The sequence below is a fragment of the Cyclopterus lumpus genome, chromosome 11 (assembly GCF_009769545.1).
Source record: "Cyclopterus lumpus isolate fCycLum1 chromosome 11, fCycLum1.pri, whole genome shotgun sequence".
Taxonomy (NCBI): domain Eukaryota; kingdom Metazoa; phylum Chordata; class Actinopteri; order Perciformes; family Cyclopteridae; genus Cyclopterus; species Cyclopterus lumpus.
Genome location: NC_046976.1, coordinates 10355243 through 10377068, shown reverse-complemented (window position 1 = coordinate 10377068; position 21826 = coordinate 10355243).

Here is a 21826-nt window from a genome sequence, read left to right as displayed (position 1 = left end):
GTTCTCACCCCCTCTCTATCTCCCGGCCCCAGAGTTCCCTCTCATTGACGGGGAAACTGTATCAGCACAGAAGAAATGAATTTGTCCCTCGTATATGAAGAAAGTCCCAAAGACCTAGAGAGATAAGTTATCGTACAATGAATTTAGTCCTGTTTCGCTCCAGTCATTATCCTGCTTCTGATGGCTGGGAGTTATCTTCCAGTGTGTGAGGAGGGTTTGGCTGTGTCAGGACTATCATGACAGACGTCCCTTTGTTATCTGCAGTTGGAAAAAACTTGAGAAGAATGGGATGCAGTAAAGTTCCAGGTGGGAAACAAAGTTGAGCATGAAACACAAAACCTGCTTTTTTTATTTGTTTTGACAAATGTGTTTGTGAAGAATCAAGACAAATAGGATATTACATAGTTGAAAATATTAGCCTCCCGCCTCTTTTAGTATAATATTACATATTCCATCAAGTGCATACTTACGTCCCTTTTCACAGTTCATTTGAATCATAAACAAGTCAACCAGTAACGATATTATCAACAAATTCGTGGAGCAAAGATTTGCTTCGTTAAAAAAAATGGCCATCAAGCACATAACATAAAGTGAACAAAATGTTACCTCGTATCGTGAGAGATCAGATATCATTTTTTCCATTGACTTAACCTTTATGCGACTTCAACAATGGGGGTTACACGCAGCTTTTTGTAATGATTTACACGGGTCCCCCTTAGCTTCCACAAAGTGGTGGCCAGTTCTCCAGGGCTCCACGTGTGCTGTGAAGGATATGCTGCCTTGTTATTCCTGTCTCTCTCATCTACTTACAATGCCTCCCCTTTTGGATACGAATGGAGGTCAAATCAGAGAGCAGCCTCTACTTCATTCTCCCAAACAGAGTGCTCGCCTGTCCCCCCAGCTGTGTGTGGTGGCTGCCCACACTGAGTTTTAGTGTTTATGCAGGTGCTGCAGCTGGATCTCTGCTATGGGTCCCCTCATGGACACACTGCAGACCGGCTGGCTGGGTTGGAATATTTCTTTTTACTGTTTATTCTGCCAATTCAAATCTGGGCCCTGTTGAGAGCTATTCTTGAGGCGCTTCATTTTTATCACTTTGACTCATGTGGTGATCCACATCAGGACAGACACATAAGCACTCATTCTTTCTCTATTTATCTCAAACACACTCACAGACACACGACAATTTACTGACTCACTCTGTAAAGCACCCGTAATAATCCACATGACACAAACACACATACACACACACACACACACACACAACCATCGACATAAACCTATGCTAGCTACCCTGCCAACTAAATTTGGTACACCCCCACCATTACCTCGCCTGGTTGTCACGAGACAGCTGCAGAGTTCTGACATGTTAATTTCAGCCCTGAGTTGACCCCCAGCTAATTATCCTTCAACTCTGTAAACACTAGTAGCACCAGTTAACACCAATTAATGGCCACTAATCATTGCCAGATGCTACATCTCGAGTAATTTGCCCCACTTCCTACACTTGCACTTACAATTTCACACATTCCCTTGATTCTGGATTTCTATGGTTTGTTGAACCCTTGCAAAGACATTAACAAAGGGCATTTGTGCACCTCCTGCACTCGTACTTTTTCAGATATCATTAAATACACAACAAAATTGCTCATATTTAAAACTGAAACCTGAAAGTCTTCCTTAACTAGTCCAACTTTGGCAGTACCATACCTATTACAATATGTAATCAACATAAACATCACTAATATAATATAGGTTTCGGAGGGCTATATGTCCTTACACCAATAATCTACAGACAAGAGACACATCTGACAATCATATTACATTAAACACACGCAGAGAGAGCATAGTTAAGCATTATGAAAACATATTAAACTGGATCCCAAAGCAAAATCTTTTCTGAGCCGCAAATAATCACAAGCTTTATTCTGTCTGCTCCAACATTATTCTTGATTTGCTGCTTCATTGTTTGTATTGATTAGTCGAGTGCGTTGTGCTTGCTGTCTTGCCTGCCAACTGTACTGTTGCCAAGGGAAAGCGTGAACAAACCTCTGCCAGCACCAGCCTCCTCCGGCAACAGCTGTGCCACATATGCTGCCGATCAATATAAACAAACATGGCCTCCCCGCACCAGGGATGAGAATTGACAGTTATGATTCATCTTCTGTTCCACTGGTGGGAGGTGCACATAATAATAAGCAGAGACAGATCTTTTCCCGTTGTGGAACGACCACTGGGGTGAGTAGGGGTAGGTTGGAGAGATCATTCGCCCCCCAAGGTAACTGGCAGGGTTCCCCACATAACCCCTGACAGTTTTTCTAAGGATTAGAGCAGCATGAATCCACCGGGGCTGTAATTTGCGGCGTTCCGTACACAGAGCGAGCAACGAAGATAAATGGGGAACGGGCACGGATCATTGGTGCTGTTGCCAGTCGCACTGCAACTGAGCATATTCAACACAGACAGTGGGGAAGATCATAACATCCAAGTGATTCATGACACTCTGCCTTATAATAAGCACTTTGTAAGCTGCACCACTTCAGCATATGAACATCTCATCAAGCGAAAGGTGTTTGATGCATTTCACCCCCCAAAATAATGATGACATTTCTATGCAAGCACCATTTAAGGATTTCGATCATCGCTCTGTGGTCCTTTGTGGGTGCATGACAGGAGTTCAGCAGCTTGTACATCACGTTCGCCATTGTCTCAGGGGCACAGCTGAAGACACGGGTCATGGAGGACAATAGCTGCATAGAGTGGGCATGACGTCCCCTTGATGAAGAGTAATGGCTTGAAACAATATTTCCCTAAGGAGTAAAATTGAAATCTGAACAATGTGATCGCCATGTAATTTGGAGATGTCGGATCAGTTTTGCTGGAGCCAGCAGTGTATGAAAGAGCAGAGCACAACCAACGGAGGAATTGATCATATACAGATCGCAACGCTGTGTGCATCGTCTGCTCCAAACATGGGATGTCTCATGGTGATTTGGTGAATAAATAGAGTTTTTGAGAAAGCCATAAGTCACTGGTTTTCATAGATCTGTCAAGTGTTGATATACCTAATGCCTAATGAACTCACACAGAATTTTGATATGATCCATATTAAGTCAAAATAGTGGCCACAAATTCTTATTTATGCTTTCTTAAATAGAAATACAAGTCACTGGAGTTTACAACAGCTCATCAACCTGTCCATACTGTAATGTAAAATATTAATGGCATAATTAATTTTCTTTAAAAGCTCAAAGACTCTCTGATAAATAAAGGTGCTAATTGGAACCATATGAGGATATTCAGCTTGTGTTATTGTTATTCCAGCTTTCAACAGGAGAACCCTTAAAGTCATGAGAGTCCGTTTCGTAAAGTTCATTTTCAGTTTGCTTCCACGTCGGAAAATATTTTAGATATAAAGTACTACATTGATATTGATTTATTTTTAAGTGGGTCTTTCTTTTTGGTTGGCTGAAATACATTTTGCTCCTGGCCTCGTCCACAGCAGCATATGACCTTGTTCCTGTGTTGGTACTCCAAACTGGGCTTGTGCCGACACCCGTCTACTAACCCTAACCCTATACAGTGACTATGGGTGATACCTCATACAACCTCAATTAAAAAAACACAAACCATCCCTTTAAATATAAAAACTCAAACCATCCTCATCAAGAATCACATTTAAAAATGTTCTCCTCACCTACAAAGCCTTGATTGGTGATGCACCATCATATCTTAAGGAGCTTGTAGTACCATATCTCCCCACTAGAGAGCTGCGCTCACTAAATGCGGGGCTACTTGTGGTTCCTAGAGTCCTAAAAAGTAGGATGGGAGCCAGAGCCTTTAGTTATCAAGCTCCTCTTTTATGGAACCAGCTTCCACTTTCAGTCCGGGAGGCAGACACAGTCACCTCATTTAAGAATAGACTTAAGACTTTCCTGTTTAATAGTGCTTATAGTTAGGGCTGAATCAGGTTTGCCCTGGTCGAGCCCCTTGATATGCTGCTATAGGCTTATAGGCTGCTGGGGGATGTTTTAGGATACACTGAGCACCTATCTCATCTTCTCTCTCTCCTTATGGATGAATTTACATCTCTCCATTGCACCTTATTAACTCTGCTTCCTCCCCGGAGTCGTTGTGACTTCACGTCTCATTGGGTCCATTGGACCTGGAGGTGTCTGATGCCTGGTGAGCCGGCCTCCCGCGTTGGCCCTGCTGATGCCCCGCCCCCTCCTCTCTACCTCCTTCTGTTTCATGGATTGGAGGTCCATTCATACATTGTCATATTCATGTAATGTGTTTATGTAACTTTGTAAATGCTGTTCATTCTATACACATGACATCTATTGCATCTGTCCATCCGGGGAGAGGGATCCTCCTCTATTGCTCTCCTGAAGGTTTCTTCCCTTTTTTCCCTGTCAAAGGTTATTTTTGGGGAGTTTTTCCTGATCCAATGTGAGGTCCTGGGACTGGGATGTTGTATGTGTACAGATTGTAAAGCCCTCTGAGGTAAATTTGTAATTTGTGATATTGGGCTATACAAAATAAACTGAATTGAAATTGAATTGAATCCTTTCATTTCATGACTTTTGTCTTAGGTATTGTTTCTTTTTTAGCTCTACTGCCAACATGGTAATTAACCAAACTTAAATTAAATTCCATGCAATAGTTTCATACTCTTAAAACCACATATTTTCGAACATCATGTCTCCGTGAGCTAAGATTATTGGAATAATTAATAATAACATGTCTTCAATCAGGGCTACTGATATGGAGCTACTTAATAATCAGGGTTAATATTTAGATAAGGGTTGATTGGTGCATTTAAATCAGGCTCATTGTGTGATGCAGTCATTAACAAGACCATGACTCAGTTGGAAACCTCCATCACCCAGGCTGTCAAAAGTCACTACTGACAGTTTCCTCCGGCAGCCTCACAACGACATCCCAACTAGTTGCAGCTGCAAAGGATGAAGTTAAGAAAAGTTTAAAGCACAAGACGGTTATAATATTTAACTGATGGCTTAAAATAAGAAAGTCAGAAGAAGTAGCAATGTTAACAAACAGGAAAAGGAAACATGCAGGGCTGAATCCAAAACAAGCATCACAATGGAATGCTGCTGCATCTCTAGTCAAGGCCATGGCAACAGTCTTTTTCTTGCCGATTCTTTGACTCCAGCTGCACAGCTGTGGAGATAATTTATTTGTTTACTGTATTTACCAGTCAATTACATTTTAATGTGACTTGCCTAATGTCCGCATTCTGTCTTCAGATGTGGCCCATGTAATGACTGTGATAGCTAAAAGACAGTTTAATTACACAAGACCCTAATTGTCTGCATACAAAGCCCCCCATTACAGCCGCCCTGAATCTATACCATCATCGGGAGGGAATAAGTATAATTTGAAGTCTTTGTCTGATGGCTGATATTATAGCTTCTAAAGAAATGTGATGTAAATGTTGCCTGTAGGGCCACAGACAATGACTAAAGATTTGAAGGTAGCTACTCAAGCTGGAAATTGGAAAGATAGAGGGAATGTTGGAGCGAGCCCCTGCACCTCCAAATAAAACAGCTAAGATAAAAGACGATGATGATGTAATGGACATTTTATGGCAACAACAGCTGCACTCCATTCTCTTTCCCAGTGACACACACAGCAACCACCCACACGGTTATCAGTCTGTCCCTGCGACAAGTTGTTAAGAGGAAATATAATATTCTGGTCATTCCTTGCAGTTAGCTGGGTGTATTTTAGTCGTGGCGCCATTCATTACTGCTCTGTCAGAGCTCTCACGACTCGGGGCTTAACAACTAATTGAGATGACATTTACAAATACACAGACACACACACACACACCACACACACTGCCCATGTTGCTATGAGCTACGAGCGGTTACAGCCACACAGTTGTTTCTAATTTTGCCTATTTACACGACTGCAATGGATTTAAAATAAAGCAGTCAATGTGGCGTTGAAGTGTAGACTTTCATCTTTATTGCAACATAAATATAGCATTTAGCAACTGTTTAGGAATTACAGATATTTGTACACAATCCCTAACATGTTCAGAGGTTCATAATAGTGAGTATAATGATCCTTTACTTGGAGGAAAATCCTTTGTAGTCAACGATTGCCTGAAGTCGTCATCACCAAACGCTGAGTTTCCGCCCTTGAGATGCTTGGCCAGGCCTTTACTGCAGCCTCCTTCAGGTGCTGCTTGTTTGTGGGTCTTTCTGCCTTCACATTTATCTGAAGTAAATGAAAAGCATGCTCTCTTGGGTTGAGATCAGGTGACTGACTGTCCATTGAAGGATATTCCATTTCTTTGCCTTGTAAAGCTCTTGGGCTGTTTTCACTGTATGTTTTGGGTCATTATCCATCTGTACTGAGAAGCGCCGTCCAATCACATTTGCAGCATTTGGCTGAATCTGAGCAGACAGTAAAGAAGACTGAAAATAATTTGTAATATTTGTAATTTGTCAATATTAGTTATAGGGAATTGGTGCACTTCCTGTTGATTCATTCCTATGTATTGCTAGTGTAACCTTCAGAAAATGTCTCTACAACTAAGCACAAAATACAATATATATGAAGAATACAGCTTTAAATGAATAAATGTGCTTGTGTTTCAATGGAGCAGTTCTTTCCATGAAATTCCTATTTTACCCATATTTAATACCAAATGACATAGACCTAATAAATAATAGGAGGCAGACATGTTATGTCCCTTGTCTTCCTGCTATCATTCACACTTTCATGATGAAGGATTCACTGCCTTCCTCCATCCTACTTTGTCGTGAGCAGGACTCAAAGGAGTCGTAATGTGTGCAGAGACACCGCTGCAGGTTGGCCCCGTCTCCACCACACAGGGGTCGGTGTGTGCTGCCAGAGGAAAGAGACAACAAGCAGGATCATTGTAATTGTTTGAACCCAAAACTAGCAATAGAAAAGCATTAAACTGAAAGTCTTTTTTGTATTTATTTTTGGATCATAATTTCCTTAGAAAGTTACAACAGGTTGTCAGTCCTATTAAAGCCTGTTTGAGGTTGACTTACATTTCCTCTCATAACTATTGTCAATATGCAATGATTGTTCAGTGTGTAGATGTATTTGTATATATGTATTTATGTTGATGTTGTCCAATGTCTTTATTTAATCATGGGATGTGTATTTGCTCCATAACTGGTAACTAACATGCATCAGAATAGTGTGCACTGTGGCCCATCGTAACGACAGCACGCCACTGACAGGTTGGTTTGAAGTCTTGATGGTCAAGATGGATTCTCTCTTTTATGCCCTCGTTTCTCGGCTGCGAGGTCGGCAGCAGCATGAACACAGTCAGTGTCAGTCAGCAAATGGAGAGACCGTGCACTGGTTCCTTATCAGTTCCCAGGAGAGGCCAGTATGACGTTAAACAAATAGTTTTGCAATCAGTTGTCAATTCAGTTTAGTTTTCCTTCCCTCAACTTCTCAGGTATTTTCTTTATTCTTTATTTGTAGCGGCATTGTAACACACAAAACTCACAATCTGTTATTTTAACAAATGTTTTCCAGGACTGCAAACAACATATTTGAAAATAATTTATAAGATGCCAAATAACGAGAGTTTTTTGTGATTAGCAGACCATAAGGATTGTCTGTCTGCATAACTGCCAAACTTTTCTAGGCAATAAAGTACTTTATTTAAATGATACAAAATGATACAAATCAGTATTTTTATTAAAGGCAGCATTTACTAAACCAAAACATATTTATTTTCAGACAACTTATTAGGTGCGAGATGGGGTCAGGACATTTAGTTTGTTGTTTAATTTTTTAGTCAGCTAAAATCAGCGGGAAAACATTTGTTATTAACTGAGGGTGCTGCATAATGACTTGATTAAAACACAGACATGTACACACACACACACACACACACACTCATGTACACACACTGTGTCCTCAAAACCTGGGACACATCGCACATGAAAGGTGCTCGACATCAGAGGGAGTCAAATTGGCCTTGGCTGGGAGGATTGGTCCAATCAACCTCCAACCGTATAATTAGTAATTAGATTGGGATTAGAGTCAACTCTGAGTGGAGGAGCGTGGCCAATTCAAATCAGCATATGGAATGTGATTAAATTAATAAAAGAAAAATTGAAATATTAATGTCCTTTCTTTCCACTGGGTCTCAGTTTGATTTGTTTGAACTTTGGTTAATTATAGACTCACACAGAGTAAAAGATGGATGGCTATTTGTAATTTATTGTACATTGCCGGCATTTTATCCAAAATAACATCCCGCCAAAACTCCCACATGGAACCTTTCAGACTCGTGTGAAATAAAACGTTACAAATGTTATTCATTTTATTGTGTGTTTTCAAACACACAAACTCAAGTACTAGAATTAACTTTCATTGACTTGAATAGGCAGTAGAGTTGTCTTTCTCTCTCCTCTTGTCCCTCGTCTGCTGGTTTGCGTTGCTTTATGTAATATATTTGTGTAACCAATGTGGTCAAGAAAATAGATAGAAATCAAGAGAATATCCTTTGTAAAGGTCAAACTAAATAAAAAATAACTATATTTACACCAAACTAAATGATCTTGCCAGCTAATTATTTGGAGCTGCCTCCAGCCCCCGAGGGTTACGCCCTTCCCTGAGATACTTTAAACCTCTCCGACATGATACAGAAAACTCCTGCTCACCTTGAATATGCACTCTTTGGTTTATGGAGTACAACGCGTCCGAGAGGACTTCTTGGAGTAATGGCCGTAGAAACGAGAGCTCGCCGCACAATTAGACACGATGATTGAGCTCCCTTTCAGTTCTCCAGTAACCATTTGTGTCAAAGGTTTCCTGCATGATTATTGCTTAGGCATTAAAAGGATTAATTCTTAACAATATGCCTGTCATTATAATCTGGAAAAAAAAAATTAAAAAAAGATGTAATAAGTGTAGTGATCAAAAGGGTTCTTATGTGAAGCTGACAACCACTCATTTAGAAAGGGCAGGTATTTCTCCTTACCTATTAAGACCTAATTTATAATTTGTCTAAATTCCATTATTCAGACTTACACAAATGTTCACTTTAGTTTTGCGCCGGAGACCACTTGTCTGTTAAAGGCACATCTTCTCTGCTATTAAAAAGTTTTTATTATTTATCATATGACTTATATTATATTATAATTATATTTTAATTTAAACATGTTCGACACTGCTTGGCTTTTGAGCATGTATAAAAAATCCAGGTTTAACAAGCCATGTATGAAGGCAGGAAGTTAAATATTGAAGACCTAGATGTGTGCTGTGTTTCAACAACCGGGAAGAGTGGATTTTTACCAGCAGCCAGGTGTGTTTTAGAGAAAACAATAAGCGTCCTGTGATGGAGGGATGGACAGAAGACAAAGAGAGGAGGGAATTAAAGGAGGTAACTCTAGCATGTGCGAACGTGCAAATAAATATCTACCGTGTTGGAGTCCCCCGGGCTTTGCCCCAAGCCCACTGCCTCAGCCTCGGAGAACTTCTGTCCAGCTAATAACTTGATATTGTATCTTTTCTGAAACACATGTGGAGAGTTACAGATTCAAAACAAAGTTAGGCTGGAAACAGAAGAAATTATTTTCCAAAAGCATAGAACAGCTTTTATATTGGTTTTAATTAGAACGTAATTCTGTTATTGATTGTGGTTTCTAACTAAAATAATTAATAATTTATATTAACAATGGTTTAAAGGTCTAGATGCTTATAATAATGAACCCAGAGAGAGTTATCACCCGACTAAGTGGTTTCTCCTTCAGCGTCTTTCTGATGATTGTTATTTTTGATTTTTTTGTTCACATTCACATTTCCCATCAGTGTCATTTTCCAGAAAAAAAATGATAATAGCCCACTGTACGCCACCTGCCCAGCAGCCAGCTAGTAGCTAACAGACAAAGTTAGAGACACAGTGGAGCATTTAGCTGTTTAAAGGCAAGATATTTCCTCCAGGAGAGTTGCACACTTCAAATGAATGCTCACATTGCTCTGTGTCTGCTGGATGTGCTGGATAAAACACTGTGTACTAACATGTCTGCAACTTAAAGGGTGGCAATATGTTAAATATTGTGTTTACACATTGTTTCCACTGACCTCAAGTGGTCGAACAATCTGTTACTTTCCCTAAAGTTACACGTTATTGTTAGAACATTAGATTATAAAGTATGATTACTGTTATTACTGTTATTACTGCCTTACTTGTATCTTCACCTAATCAACTAAATGTTAATTTGCTCATCAGTGCATCTACTATATACTGTATATTTGTATCCTTCTTTTGCATTACTTACATTTTGCGAAATCTTTTAAACAACTTTTGATTGCAAGTTGTTCACTTGCAAATATTTTTCAAAATGTAGTAAATATATTTTCTTTTCGGACAGTATTTCAATCTAATTCAGTGGGCAATTTCATTACATTACATTTCAGGATGGTTTGATAACAACACCTGAAGATGTATGTGATTTTCATTTGGATGGATAAGAGCTTTTATGCCAGCAGTACACCATATTTATTGGAAGGGAGTGATTCTTGGCAGAGGCATCCATTATGTTTTATTAATGAAGATTATTGTACTACAGAGGGAGGGGTAGAAAAACTCACACACACCGCTGGCGGGACGTGATCACTCAGTGCATTAAAATGTATGATATAAGGGAGTTAGTGACACGGTTATCTACATGGAGAAAAAAGATGAATAAATATTGAAATGTGCTTATGAAATATTTACACTAACACAAACAATGAAAGTAACTAAGGGATTTAGGAGTGGCCAAAAAGCCCACAGGGGATGCATTTTCAAAGGCAGCAAAGCTGTATGCAGTCTTTTAGACATTTTTCACTAAGAGGGAGTAGGAGCAATTTTCTGAAGCATCTCAGATGAACTGCTTCACAGCATGAGAAAAATAAATATTTCTCTGAGATCACAGGTTTCCCCTCAGAGAATCCTGTGTGTTTAATGCATCACCGGGAGACAGAGGGGCAGAAAAAAGAGCTGTGTATTAAATACGATGACTCCTGAGATGTTTGATTTACGGTGTTGGGTGTATCTTTTGATGCAATATTTGCCTGAAAGAGCACAGAGAGAGTGATGTGCAGGTTTGTCCTGCAGCGCTGTTATCAATGTATTCATTGTTGAACTGGTAATGTTTTCATCTGTCACTTTGATATGCTTGTCATCCTATCAATCCCTGCAGTGTTTGTCTTTAACGTGTGCATCTCGTCCATAGCTCTTATGTCAATACAATAATACAATTAATATTAAGGAAGATTTTACATTTAAACTTGCATTGAGTCATACTCAACAGGTGTGTGCTAATTATGTTTGTGGGATGAGTTTAAGAACATTGCAAGATCATTTTTTTCAGGTTCAAACTGCTGTCTAGTTTTCATTGGCAAAAAAAAGTTTTTGCTCTCCTTTATTTCCTTTTGTTTCAAAAAAGTGTGCAGTGTAGATATTGACTTGCATGCTATCTGATACCGTTGCATAGATCAAACCTGCAGAAACACACAGACTACTGAGATCCTCAAGGGATTAGAAAGGGCAAGACAAGTACAACCTCTCAGACACCCTCTCACTGCAGGAGCAAGACAAGGAGACAATGCCAGAATGCTGATTGATACACTTTTGATCTCTGCACAATGTTCTGGGAGCAGAACTATCATCTGTGGTGAGATTGGGTAGAGAGAAAGACATTTGAAAGATACAACATGCTATCCATTCAAAACTAAACCAATGTGATGCACTGCACATGTCTGGAGGTTCGGAAGTCAGAACGAATAGAGAGCAAAAGACAGAGTGATCCCATACGGAGTCAAGAGAAAGGATGCAGATAGGAATTCAGCACTGGTTGAAAAGGTTTCAACTTGGGCAAAGATCGGTGCTTATCGCAGGGCTAAATACATTTAAATCTAGGTGTACATAGACAAAACATGACTGTAGGAAACCAACACAAAGAACTGGAGTTCCTTGTGAGCTCTGCGATCATTAAGAGTCAGCAAGGTCTTTGGGATGGATTGCAATTCAAATGGATATTCAAGTTATTTTTGACTGTTTTCACAATTAAAGTTGCCGTTAGGTGCACTTCTTCAGTACAAGTCCTGTTGCCATTCTCACTCCGGCTCTCTGGGTTTGTTTTTTCCTTTTGAAGCCTCGTTCATACACACACACACCTCTGGCTCATCCGCATTACCACCATCACATCAGTGCTTACGACAGGTGTCCTTTCAAGCACTGTGAGCTGTACAAAGATAAATAAATATAAATATATAAATATGCACCATACTTAAACTTGACTGGACAAACACCACAAATAGTGATAGTCGCAACACAAACCTAACAACAGGAAAAGCAGTTGCGTCATCATGCCTCATTTTATATAAATAACACACAAACTGCATCTTTTGTTCCATCATGCCTACATTCAAACATACTGTTGTTTCTCTCTCTGCCCTTTGTGTCTTTATCGCCACTTGTCAATACACATCACGTTTTCTATTTTTTGCACCCGGCGAAGGTCTTATAGTAATTGTCTGCTGGCTACCCACTGATCTCATCATTGCCCACGCTAGCCACGCAAATACAAAGGATAGTGACAGGATTCCTGCTGTGTGGCAGCAATAGGGCACGAGGTATCTCCATCTTCTCCACTCAGTGTTGCATCGAGCATGGCGTGGGGCATGAGTGGGAATTCATAGTTGGAAGTGGAAGATCCAGTTTAGGATCAAAGCAATATGCGAGTCCGATCTCAACAGCACGTTGAATACAAAGCACTTTGTCACTATGAAAAACTGTTCAAACAAATCGTTTGGAAAGCCTGATGTGCTGACAAATGAGAGAGAGGTAAAGGATTGTGTCTTTCCACCACTCAGTGCAGGTCTTCTGAATCTCTCTGTCAGTTGAATTGAAGTTCTGACAACATCCATCATTTTAATTGGACCAAGAGTAAGGTAAATAAGACCTTGCTGTCTTATTAAGGAACAGAATGCTGGTTTGCTGGACAGGATCTACCTTCCTCACGCTCCTTCACACAAACGTACATTTCGGATAATCAATGCAGTTCAGCATTATGGACACACCGCAGACAGAATATAGAACAGGCAATAAAAAAGTCAGAAGAACGCAAGACAACAACTCATTATCTCCAGGTCACACCGCCTCCTCCTTTCCCCTTCCTTCCTGCCTCCACCGTAGGATATCACAGTCTGTACCAATCCATCCTACCCACCTCCACCCCTCTGTCATTTAAGTAGCAGACCTTCAGGTGGGAGCCTGAGGGATGAGAAGAAATGTGTGTGTGTGTGTGTGTGTGTGTGTGTGTGTGTGTGTGTGTGTCTCATGCGTAGGAGTCTACAGCTGCATGGCGCGTCTGCTTCCCCTGCCTGTAGACATGCTGCCATTCATCGCCTCATTACCATGAAGGAGAGGAACAGAGGATGGGTGAAGGTAGGCTGCATAGACGGCAATCAGCTCCCTGTTGCTGGTTTTGTATGCACTGCATATCACATTTTAGTTTCTGCATGTTCCATAGAGTAGCCAAAGTTACCTCAAGTAAAATACTCTTAATAACTTTTAGTTTGACGACGGAGGTGTGAATCATAAACATGAATCGGCAGGTACAGTAAGTGGCTTACTATTGATTTTACATCGATGATACTCTATGATTTTCTTAATGATTTATTATCTTTCTTTTGCTCCTGACCTGGATAAAAAAGTGCAATGCCAGCCTTATGGTGATAATTGATTCAATAATATAAATGAATGGTCAAAAAACACAGAATACAGAAAATGTGCAGGCTCTGTATTGAATGTCAGAATATTTAACTAGGCAGGTAAGTTGGGATAGTTTGTGTGCATGCGCTGGTGAACAGGAAAGGGTGTATAAGAACAAAACTATATGCTGGAATGAAAAATATATATACCGTATATATAACATATCTCAATCAAGAGTTGTCAAAGCAAGATGCACACAACATGTGAAATGATTCTGTTTATCATTGTCCGGATATTGTTTAATTACTTACTTTAATGAGATTGTAGGTTTCAACGCATACTCGGTAAGCAAATAATGTAACAAGATGGATTTTCATATAGTAGCGTCTCCTGTGTTTCAACGCTATTTAAAGTTTGGCCATAAATTAAGCGATAATGCATTATTCATGACGCCACTCTCTCCCAGGAGTTTATGCAAAGTAGCGCTCTCTCTCTCTCTCTCTCTCTCTCTCTCTCTCTCTCTCTCTCTCTCTCTCTCTCTCTCTCTCTCTCTCTCTCTCTCTCTCTCTCTCTCTCTCTCTCTCTCTCTCTCTCTCTCTCCTTGGCAACTGTTTACATTATCTCACTAATGGTCTAAGTCAATGAGTCACTCTTACACATGTCAAAGCCACGGGATTGTACAGGTTGTTGATACAAAGGTTGCAGCAAATCAATTGTCTCTTCAAAAACTACAATAATTCAAACAAACTGAATATTATGGAGGTCAAAACACTTTTTCGATTTTTTTCTTCTTTATTATATCAGTGTGGGTTACAGCTGCGCGGAGTGAAGTAGCACTTTTCATTCAGCGACAGTACCGACAGTTACAAAGAAATCCTATTTCATATTCGCAGGACACTCATGTTTAATTCGCATGCAAACTAAAGCGAGCTGTTAAAAACAATTTGCTTTTGGACTCCTGGTTTTGTGCAGCAGAACAAAAGCAATGAAAGAAAGCCAGGTATAGCGAGAAACGCAGAATATAAAGAAAACAATAATTTTCTCCATGCGCGTTGGAGAGCCGAAGGTAGCAAATGTGGAGTCGTGGATGTCGCATAGTGTTCCTCCTAGTGGGGGAGGAGTGGATAGTGGACAGAGCAAGGCTGCTTACCGGAGCCTACCAACGCTGAAAGGAGGGGAAATGTGTTGACGCCAATTTCCCCGCAGGGTAGGAGCACACACAGAGCGCTCCAGGTGCCCCGGCCAATACACAGTGTCTGATTGCAGTAAATTGGGGTGCTGTTTTTAGTACACAAACAAACCTAAGTGTGTGTCTGGCTGTTCCGTTCACTGGGCAGGGTTTGTTGAGGACAGAGGACAGAGGAGAGAGGAGAGAGGAGAGAGGCAGAGGGGTCTCTTGGTGAAGATGTGTACGCTTCTAGTGGGTTTTGTCTTTTGGTGAGACAATAAACAGTTTTAGTAACGTGCGACATTGTTTTACAATACTTTATGTTACTTGGTACTGAGAACTCTTCGGGTCTGAAAAGAAATGTCAAAATGTATTATTTACAGATATGTAGTGCACGCCGCTCTGGTTTGTTCACGAACAATCAATTATGAAACAAAATGCACTCTCCTAACTTGAATTTTACACTCACACTTTTTGTCATTTTATCAGTCGTAGCTTTTTATATTTTATCAAAAGCAAAAACACTTAAAAGGTTATTACAGCAAAACGTTGTATGAAAAAATGATGAAGCATGGCCATACTAATAGGCTGCGACATCTCATCTGAGATTCCCACATCGTCTAACAGTGCACTTATTTTCCAGAGAGAAAAGTGTTTTCCTCCTATCTCATCCATCTCGCTTATGCAAATGAGTGTGTTAATTTGGTTTGGGGGAGTCATGTGGGAGATAGCAGAAAGTACAATCTTGTTTACCTTAATGGGGAATGTTTTCAGCCCAGTTAACCAACACGGAGGCTCATTTAGTCAAGCTAGAAGCAGGAATGAAGAGGCTAATAGAACAGGAATTTGACCATAGCTTAAGAAAACATCTGTTTGAAAATGAAAACAGTAAAGCACTGGCTGCGTACCGTATACCAATTATTTACCAATTTATTATCTTGAAAGTATATTTGTTATACAAAGTTATCCCCGAATGTATGTTTTTAAAGCATGCATCTATGTTTATATGGCATCAAAAAAAAAAAAAAAAAACGTATCAATAATAACACAGCTGCAATAACACAATGCATCGCATAGTCCATAAACATCAGTCCATGCAGCTTATTAAATCTTTGTTTTTTTATGTGTCACTATTCACATACAACATAATTTGTAATGTAATGTAACCCTCTGGTGCAGATAACAATAGAGAAGTGAACAGTTCCTCCCCAGGAAGTAACAATAATGATCTGAAATGGTACAAAGGGCTAAGGTATAATAATTACAGCTGCCACCGACCCTCCTGTGATAGCCACGCACAGCGAGGAGGCGGGCGAATAATTATAGGCGGTTGAATCGAAAGCATTTCACTGTGAATGCCCACTCGCTTTCTGTGGCCCTGACACCTTCTCTGGTCAAGGACGGCTTTCAGTAATTTCAGAAACACGCATGCTTTTGACATGTTGTATACAGGATATATGCATAAGCATACATATATGCTTAGAGGGGCAGCATTCACATGCTTTGTGTAGATACATACATGTAACATGAATCATGTTTTATTACATCTGAACGATCAGAGTGGACATGGAGGAAGAGGATGTATTTTACGATCAGGAAAAAAATCCCAACTTAACAAGCTTGTTTACATAAAATCACAATATCATTATTTTATAATAACGAGAAAACCAAGATGTCAAAACGTATACTTTATCATAATGACTTGCTCTACTTAATGACATGTTTGACTTTTGTGTTCGCAATCTTAAGAAAATACAGATTATTATTTCAACCTTACGAACAGTTTATGTCACGATAACTATGGAAAGAAACCATGAATGAGTCATTATATCTTGTCTAGCCTTGTGTAAGTAAACAATATTTAAACAACAATGTATCTCTATTTAAATTATTAACACTTATCCAATGGTTCAATGAAATTTAAATAGTACAACTTTATTGTGCATAAAATACAGAGTACAGAACATTTGAATTCAAACTCTTAAATAAAAGTACGTCTGACTAACCACAAATGCCAATGGGCAATTATTATCGTGTCGATGCTTATGAACACCATCACCACCCACTGCCCCTCTCTCCCTATGCAGCATTTTCCTCCGTCAGTAGAGCCTGAGAGGAGTCACACCTGCACGCTCTGCTGCACACTGTAAAAGGACACAAGGTTGGTGTGAAAGGCAGCCGAGGGACTCTATGTGTGTGTGTGTGTGTGTGTGTGTGTGTGTGTGTGTGTGTTGTTGGAGGGGGGGGGGGTTATCTATAGCTACAGGTTTTCCCCTTGTAGCTATGCCAGCTACAGTGCATCATTACCTGTGCACTTTGATGGGTGTGACATTCACCTCACACTCCACTGTGGTCATCCACCCACTCAACACACACTAAACACACAAATCACACAAACACATACACACATACATACTGGCTTTGGAATACTTTAGATACACATTTAAAAACTACTCTTTGAGGACACTACTTTCTGGGTGGTTTAGAAGGATACCACCATCAACAGATTACATGAAAATCATTTCATATTTTCTTCAGGCAATGTTCCTGACAATTCATGACTGGAAATTGTTACGGTTTATATACAGTCTTGTCGTTATGAACAAATGATTGTTGTCTAACATGAATTGGCGTTTTGGCGTACTCTGGATCCCGTGTAATCATTCTGTCTGACACACACACACACACACACTTTTCCATCCCGCTGAACCGCTCAATAAGTCACATTCTGGTGTCGTGCTGTGTGTCATTTCAGGGGCCTGAAGGCAAAGCTGAACTCTTTGATATGCAAAGAAAACACTTTAGGCCTCACTTGGCAGAATAAGCTGCAGCTCGGGACAAGGTGTCATTTCATTACATTACATTACATGTCATTTAGCGGACGCTTTTATCCAAAGCGACTTACAATAAGTGCATTCAACCATGAGTATAAACTCAGAACAACAAGATTTGAGAAAGTACAATTTCTTCAATAAAGTTAAACTACAAAGTGCTATCAGTAAGAGACATTTAAGTGCTGCTAAAGTGCTACTACGGCTCTACCTTCCCTATTCAAGGTATAGTCGAAAAAGATGTGTTTTTAGTTTGCGACGGAAGGTGTAGAGACTTTCTGCTGTCCTGATGTCAATGGGGAGCTTGTTCCACCAATGAGGAGCCAGCACAGCAAACAGTCGTGACTTTGTTGAGTGTTTAGATCGAAGTGAAGGAGCTACAAGCCGATTGGCAGAAGCCGAGCGAAGTGAACGAGCTGGGGTGTACGGTTTGACCATGTCCTGGATGTAGACCGGACCCGATCTGTTCGCAGCACGGTACGCAAGTACCAATGTTTTGAAGTGGATGCGGGCGGCCACCGGTAACCAGTGAAGGTCGCGGAGGAGCGGAGTAGTGTGGGTAAATTTCGGGAGGTTGAAGACCAGTCGAGCAGCTGCATTCTGGATGAGCTGTAGAGGTCGAATGGTATTAGCAGGAGGGAGTTGCAATAGTCTAGCCGTGAGATGACCAGAGCCTGGACCAGGACCATTGCCACCTTCTGAGTGAGAAGAGGTCGTATTCTCCTGATGTTGTACAGCGTGTACCTACAGGAGCGTGTTGTTGCGGTGATGTTGGTAGTCAGGGAGAGTTGACTGTCAAGTGTCACACCGAGGTTCCTGGCAGTCGGAGTCGGGGCCAACACTGACTTGTGGAAGGTAATAGTCAGGTCGTGGGTGGGAGAGTCATATTCCCGACACCTCTACCCTCGCAACACTTGCTGCTTTAGTGACTGTCCGAAGACGATATGAGCCATTCCTCGAAGTACTTATTTTGCAGATTTTCTGCAGTTTTTTTTGCCGTTCTATATCGGATCACTTGTAACCAGCTGGATGTTGCTGCCTTAAAAAAAGTGAATAAAATAAAATAATAGTGGAAATATACTGATGAGATCATACGATGGTGTATGATTAGCTTTAAGCATGACAAAGCCCTTTGACCAAGTTATTTCAACGCATGACAGTCTTTTGACATCCCATCGGTCAATTCGACATTACTTTTTTGCACATCTTTGAGTTGTCTCATTCCAAGCAGTTCATCACAGCCTCACAGTGCTGCGTTTGAGCATTGGGGACATATGTTGGGATAAAAGCGGCGTAGGAAACAGTGAAAGTGAGATGGCAGCGCAGAGACGCTCGCCCTGAGGCACTTCCTCTGTCATCACTCCTAGAATCCCGTTGTGCAGACCACGAACATTAACTTCCGAAAGCACTCTGGGTAATCACTTGCAGTCTCACACTAGCCAAAACAAAGATTGCAGGGGATTTTCTGATGCACACAGTTGGCACACGGCACAGGAATTGACAGTGAATGAACACTTCATTCAAGAATGTTTTATATAAACAGCGAGTGTTGAAAATCATGGAGACGGGAAATAGAAAAAGTGACTTAATTTGTAGAGAGATCAGCGTGGCACATCTTTTGTTGCCGTTCATGCTAATGAATACTTGTCTTAAAACCACACCAGTTTCTCGATCCTATGTCCCCCAGGGCTGTGTTTGGCATCAAAGCCAATCTGTGGTGCGACGCTAAGGTGAATGTACGGACGCTCTAATCCACTTGAACCGTTTTTCTTCCTCTGCCGCCTTTTCTGATATAAAGACCTGCAGCGCTTAAACATCTGCCACAATACAAAAACAGACAGGCTGATATATGAGGAAGCAGACAGGCAGCTGTTGAGGAGATAAACAGGGAGACAGACAGGTAGAAAGACAGACAGATAAAGAGACGGGCTAGCAAACAGTCAGACGCGCCCACACAAAACTGCACACACAAGTGCATCCAGTCCATGCAGCATCACAGGCCAATTTATTTTCTTCAAACTCCATCTGGTCATGAGACAAATATAGTCATGTGTCGGCCAGCGAGGTGACTATAATTTGTTTGCCTGCGTGGCTGTAACGTTCAGTTTCTCTCCAGGTTAAAACACAATGACTTCCTAGCAAACACGACTGGACTAAATCGGCCACAGTTCCCAGTCCTGCCATCTGTTGCTTGCTTGCAGCAGGATGTGAGCATGGCTGGAAAAAGGGCTCCTGATTGGATGTTCCATAGAGACAATGCTGTACCCTTGTCAGGGTACCTCGATGTGCATGTAGATGTCAACAAACATCTATAAGCATACAACGCTCACAAACACGCTGGCGCGCTGTATATTCATATGGCAGACACAGAAATGCACACAAGCAAACACACGTGCACGCAGATGCAAAGTAGAGTCTCAGCGGGGATTTGGTGACTGAAGTCAATAATCTGGCAGAAAAAGGAGCGTCTTAGAGTTGCTCTCCATCATAATACTCAATACATATGGAATGTATTTTCACCCAAACTCAGCTGGATGCCCAATCAACTGAAAATTGTTTCTTGATTCTGCAAAACTGTCAACTTCAGATAGAGACAACTTTTAGGGGGCGATTTTCAAAGAAAATGTTTCATCTTCTGATGCTCGGCCTACCGCTGTTTTGAATTCATGCGCCTCCAAAGAGTCCTGCGAAAGAAATTCTCCAAAATACTATTGAGATTATTATTAAAACAAAACTTTACTGTGATGAATTCAGAAAAAATTAAGGACTATAAACATGATCTGTTTATTAGATTAACATTGGTGTCTTTATGTCATGAAGCAAGAGCTAAACACTAAAGGGAAGTTGTTAGGTTTTGTTTTACATTTGGCGCAGAAAGAAAGATTTCTCATGGTAACAGCAATCAGCCACAGCACTTCCAGCCCTTTGTGTGTGTAGCAAGAAATGCCCCCTTTCTTATTCTAAATTACACCTTGGTGCAGTCCATGAAGTAATTAAATAAATACAATAAGCAAAACCATGCCTAAGCTAATTAGCAGCAGTCTGCCTCACAATGAATGTAGAATGCTATTAATCAGTGTGTGTGTGTGTGTGTGTGTGTGTGTGTGTGTGTGTGTGTGTGTGTGTGTGTGTGTGTGCGTGCGTGCGTGTGTGTATGTGTGTGTGTTTAGGGGGTTGCCTACGAACACATATGATCCATTTTTATTGATGCTCCCTTTGTTTTGCCTCTACTAATCTTCCGCCTTGTGTTTTTATTCAACAGCATTGTTCTATGAAATCTGTTATTTGCATGCTTACAGTTTTGCATATGCACAAACGGAGGCAGTGTCGGTTTATTTTAAATTCTATTCTTACAATAGATAATGCATTAGCAAAAGTCTCTTATTTGTAATCACATTTCCGTCCCCTGGTAGGTAACCTACCACTAGTGTTTGATATTTGCTTTTTGCTTTCAGCTCAGTTCAGTGGAAGTGTGTCCATAGTTGGATCCTTTCCAGATGCAAATCATAATGTAATGATGTGGCCCTCTTAATAGATTACATTCAGTCTCGCCTGCTGCGATTTATTAAACATGATTTAACATCTTGGCATCAGTTTCAGCTCTGCTAACCAAGCCTGGAATGAAACAAACTAAATTGTCAGAGTTGGAATCAATTAAGTCATCAGTTTGATTGTTTTTTGTTTACTATAGTCCTTAAATTAAAAGTATTTCTACATATATAGTAAGTACCAGAAAATGTTGTGCTCTCATCACTGTGTCATCACCACATGACACAGTCGCATCTTTCCTCATTAAATAGTAATTAAAGAATGGCTTCAATATTGCTCACGTATGTTTCTGATTGAAAAATCTTTAGCCAGGATGATTGTTATTATGAGGCAAAATCCAAACAAATAAACGATGTGCAAGGTAATGGAAAATGCATATATCTATATTAAACATGTCTCTATATTCTGTCTTTTTTAGTAAGTAATAATTCAGATTTTGGAGCATGAAGATGCCAACAGTCTGTGGAGACTGTGACAGTACAAATCTTCTGCAGTGGCTAAGTGCCCCCTGCAACAAAGAGAGCCTTATGGTCGGGCCCCACGGAC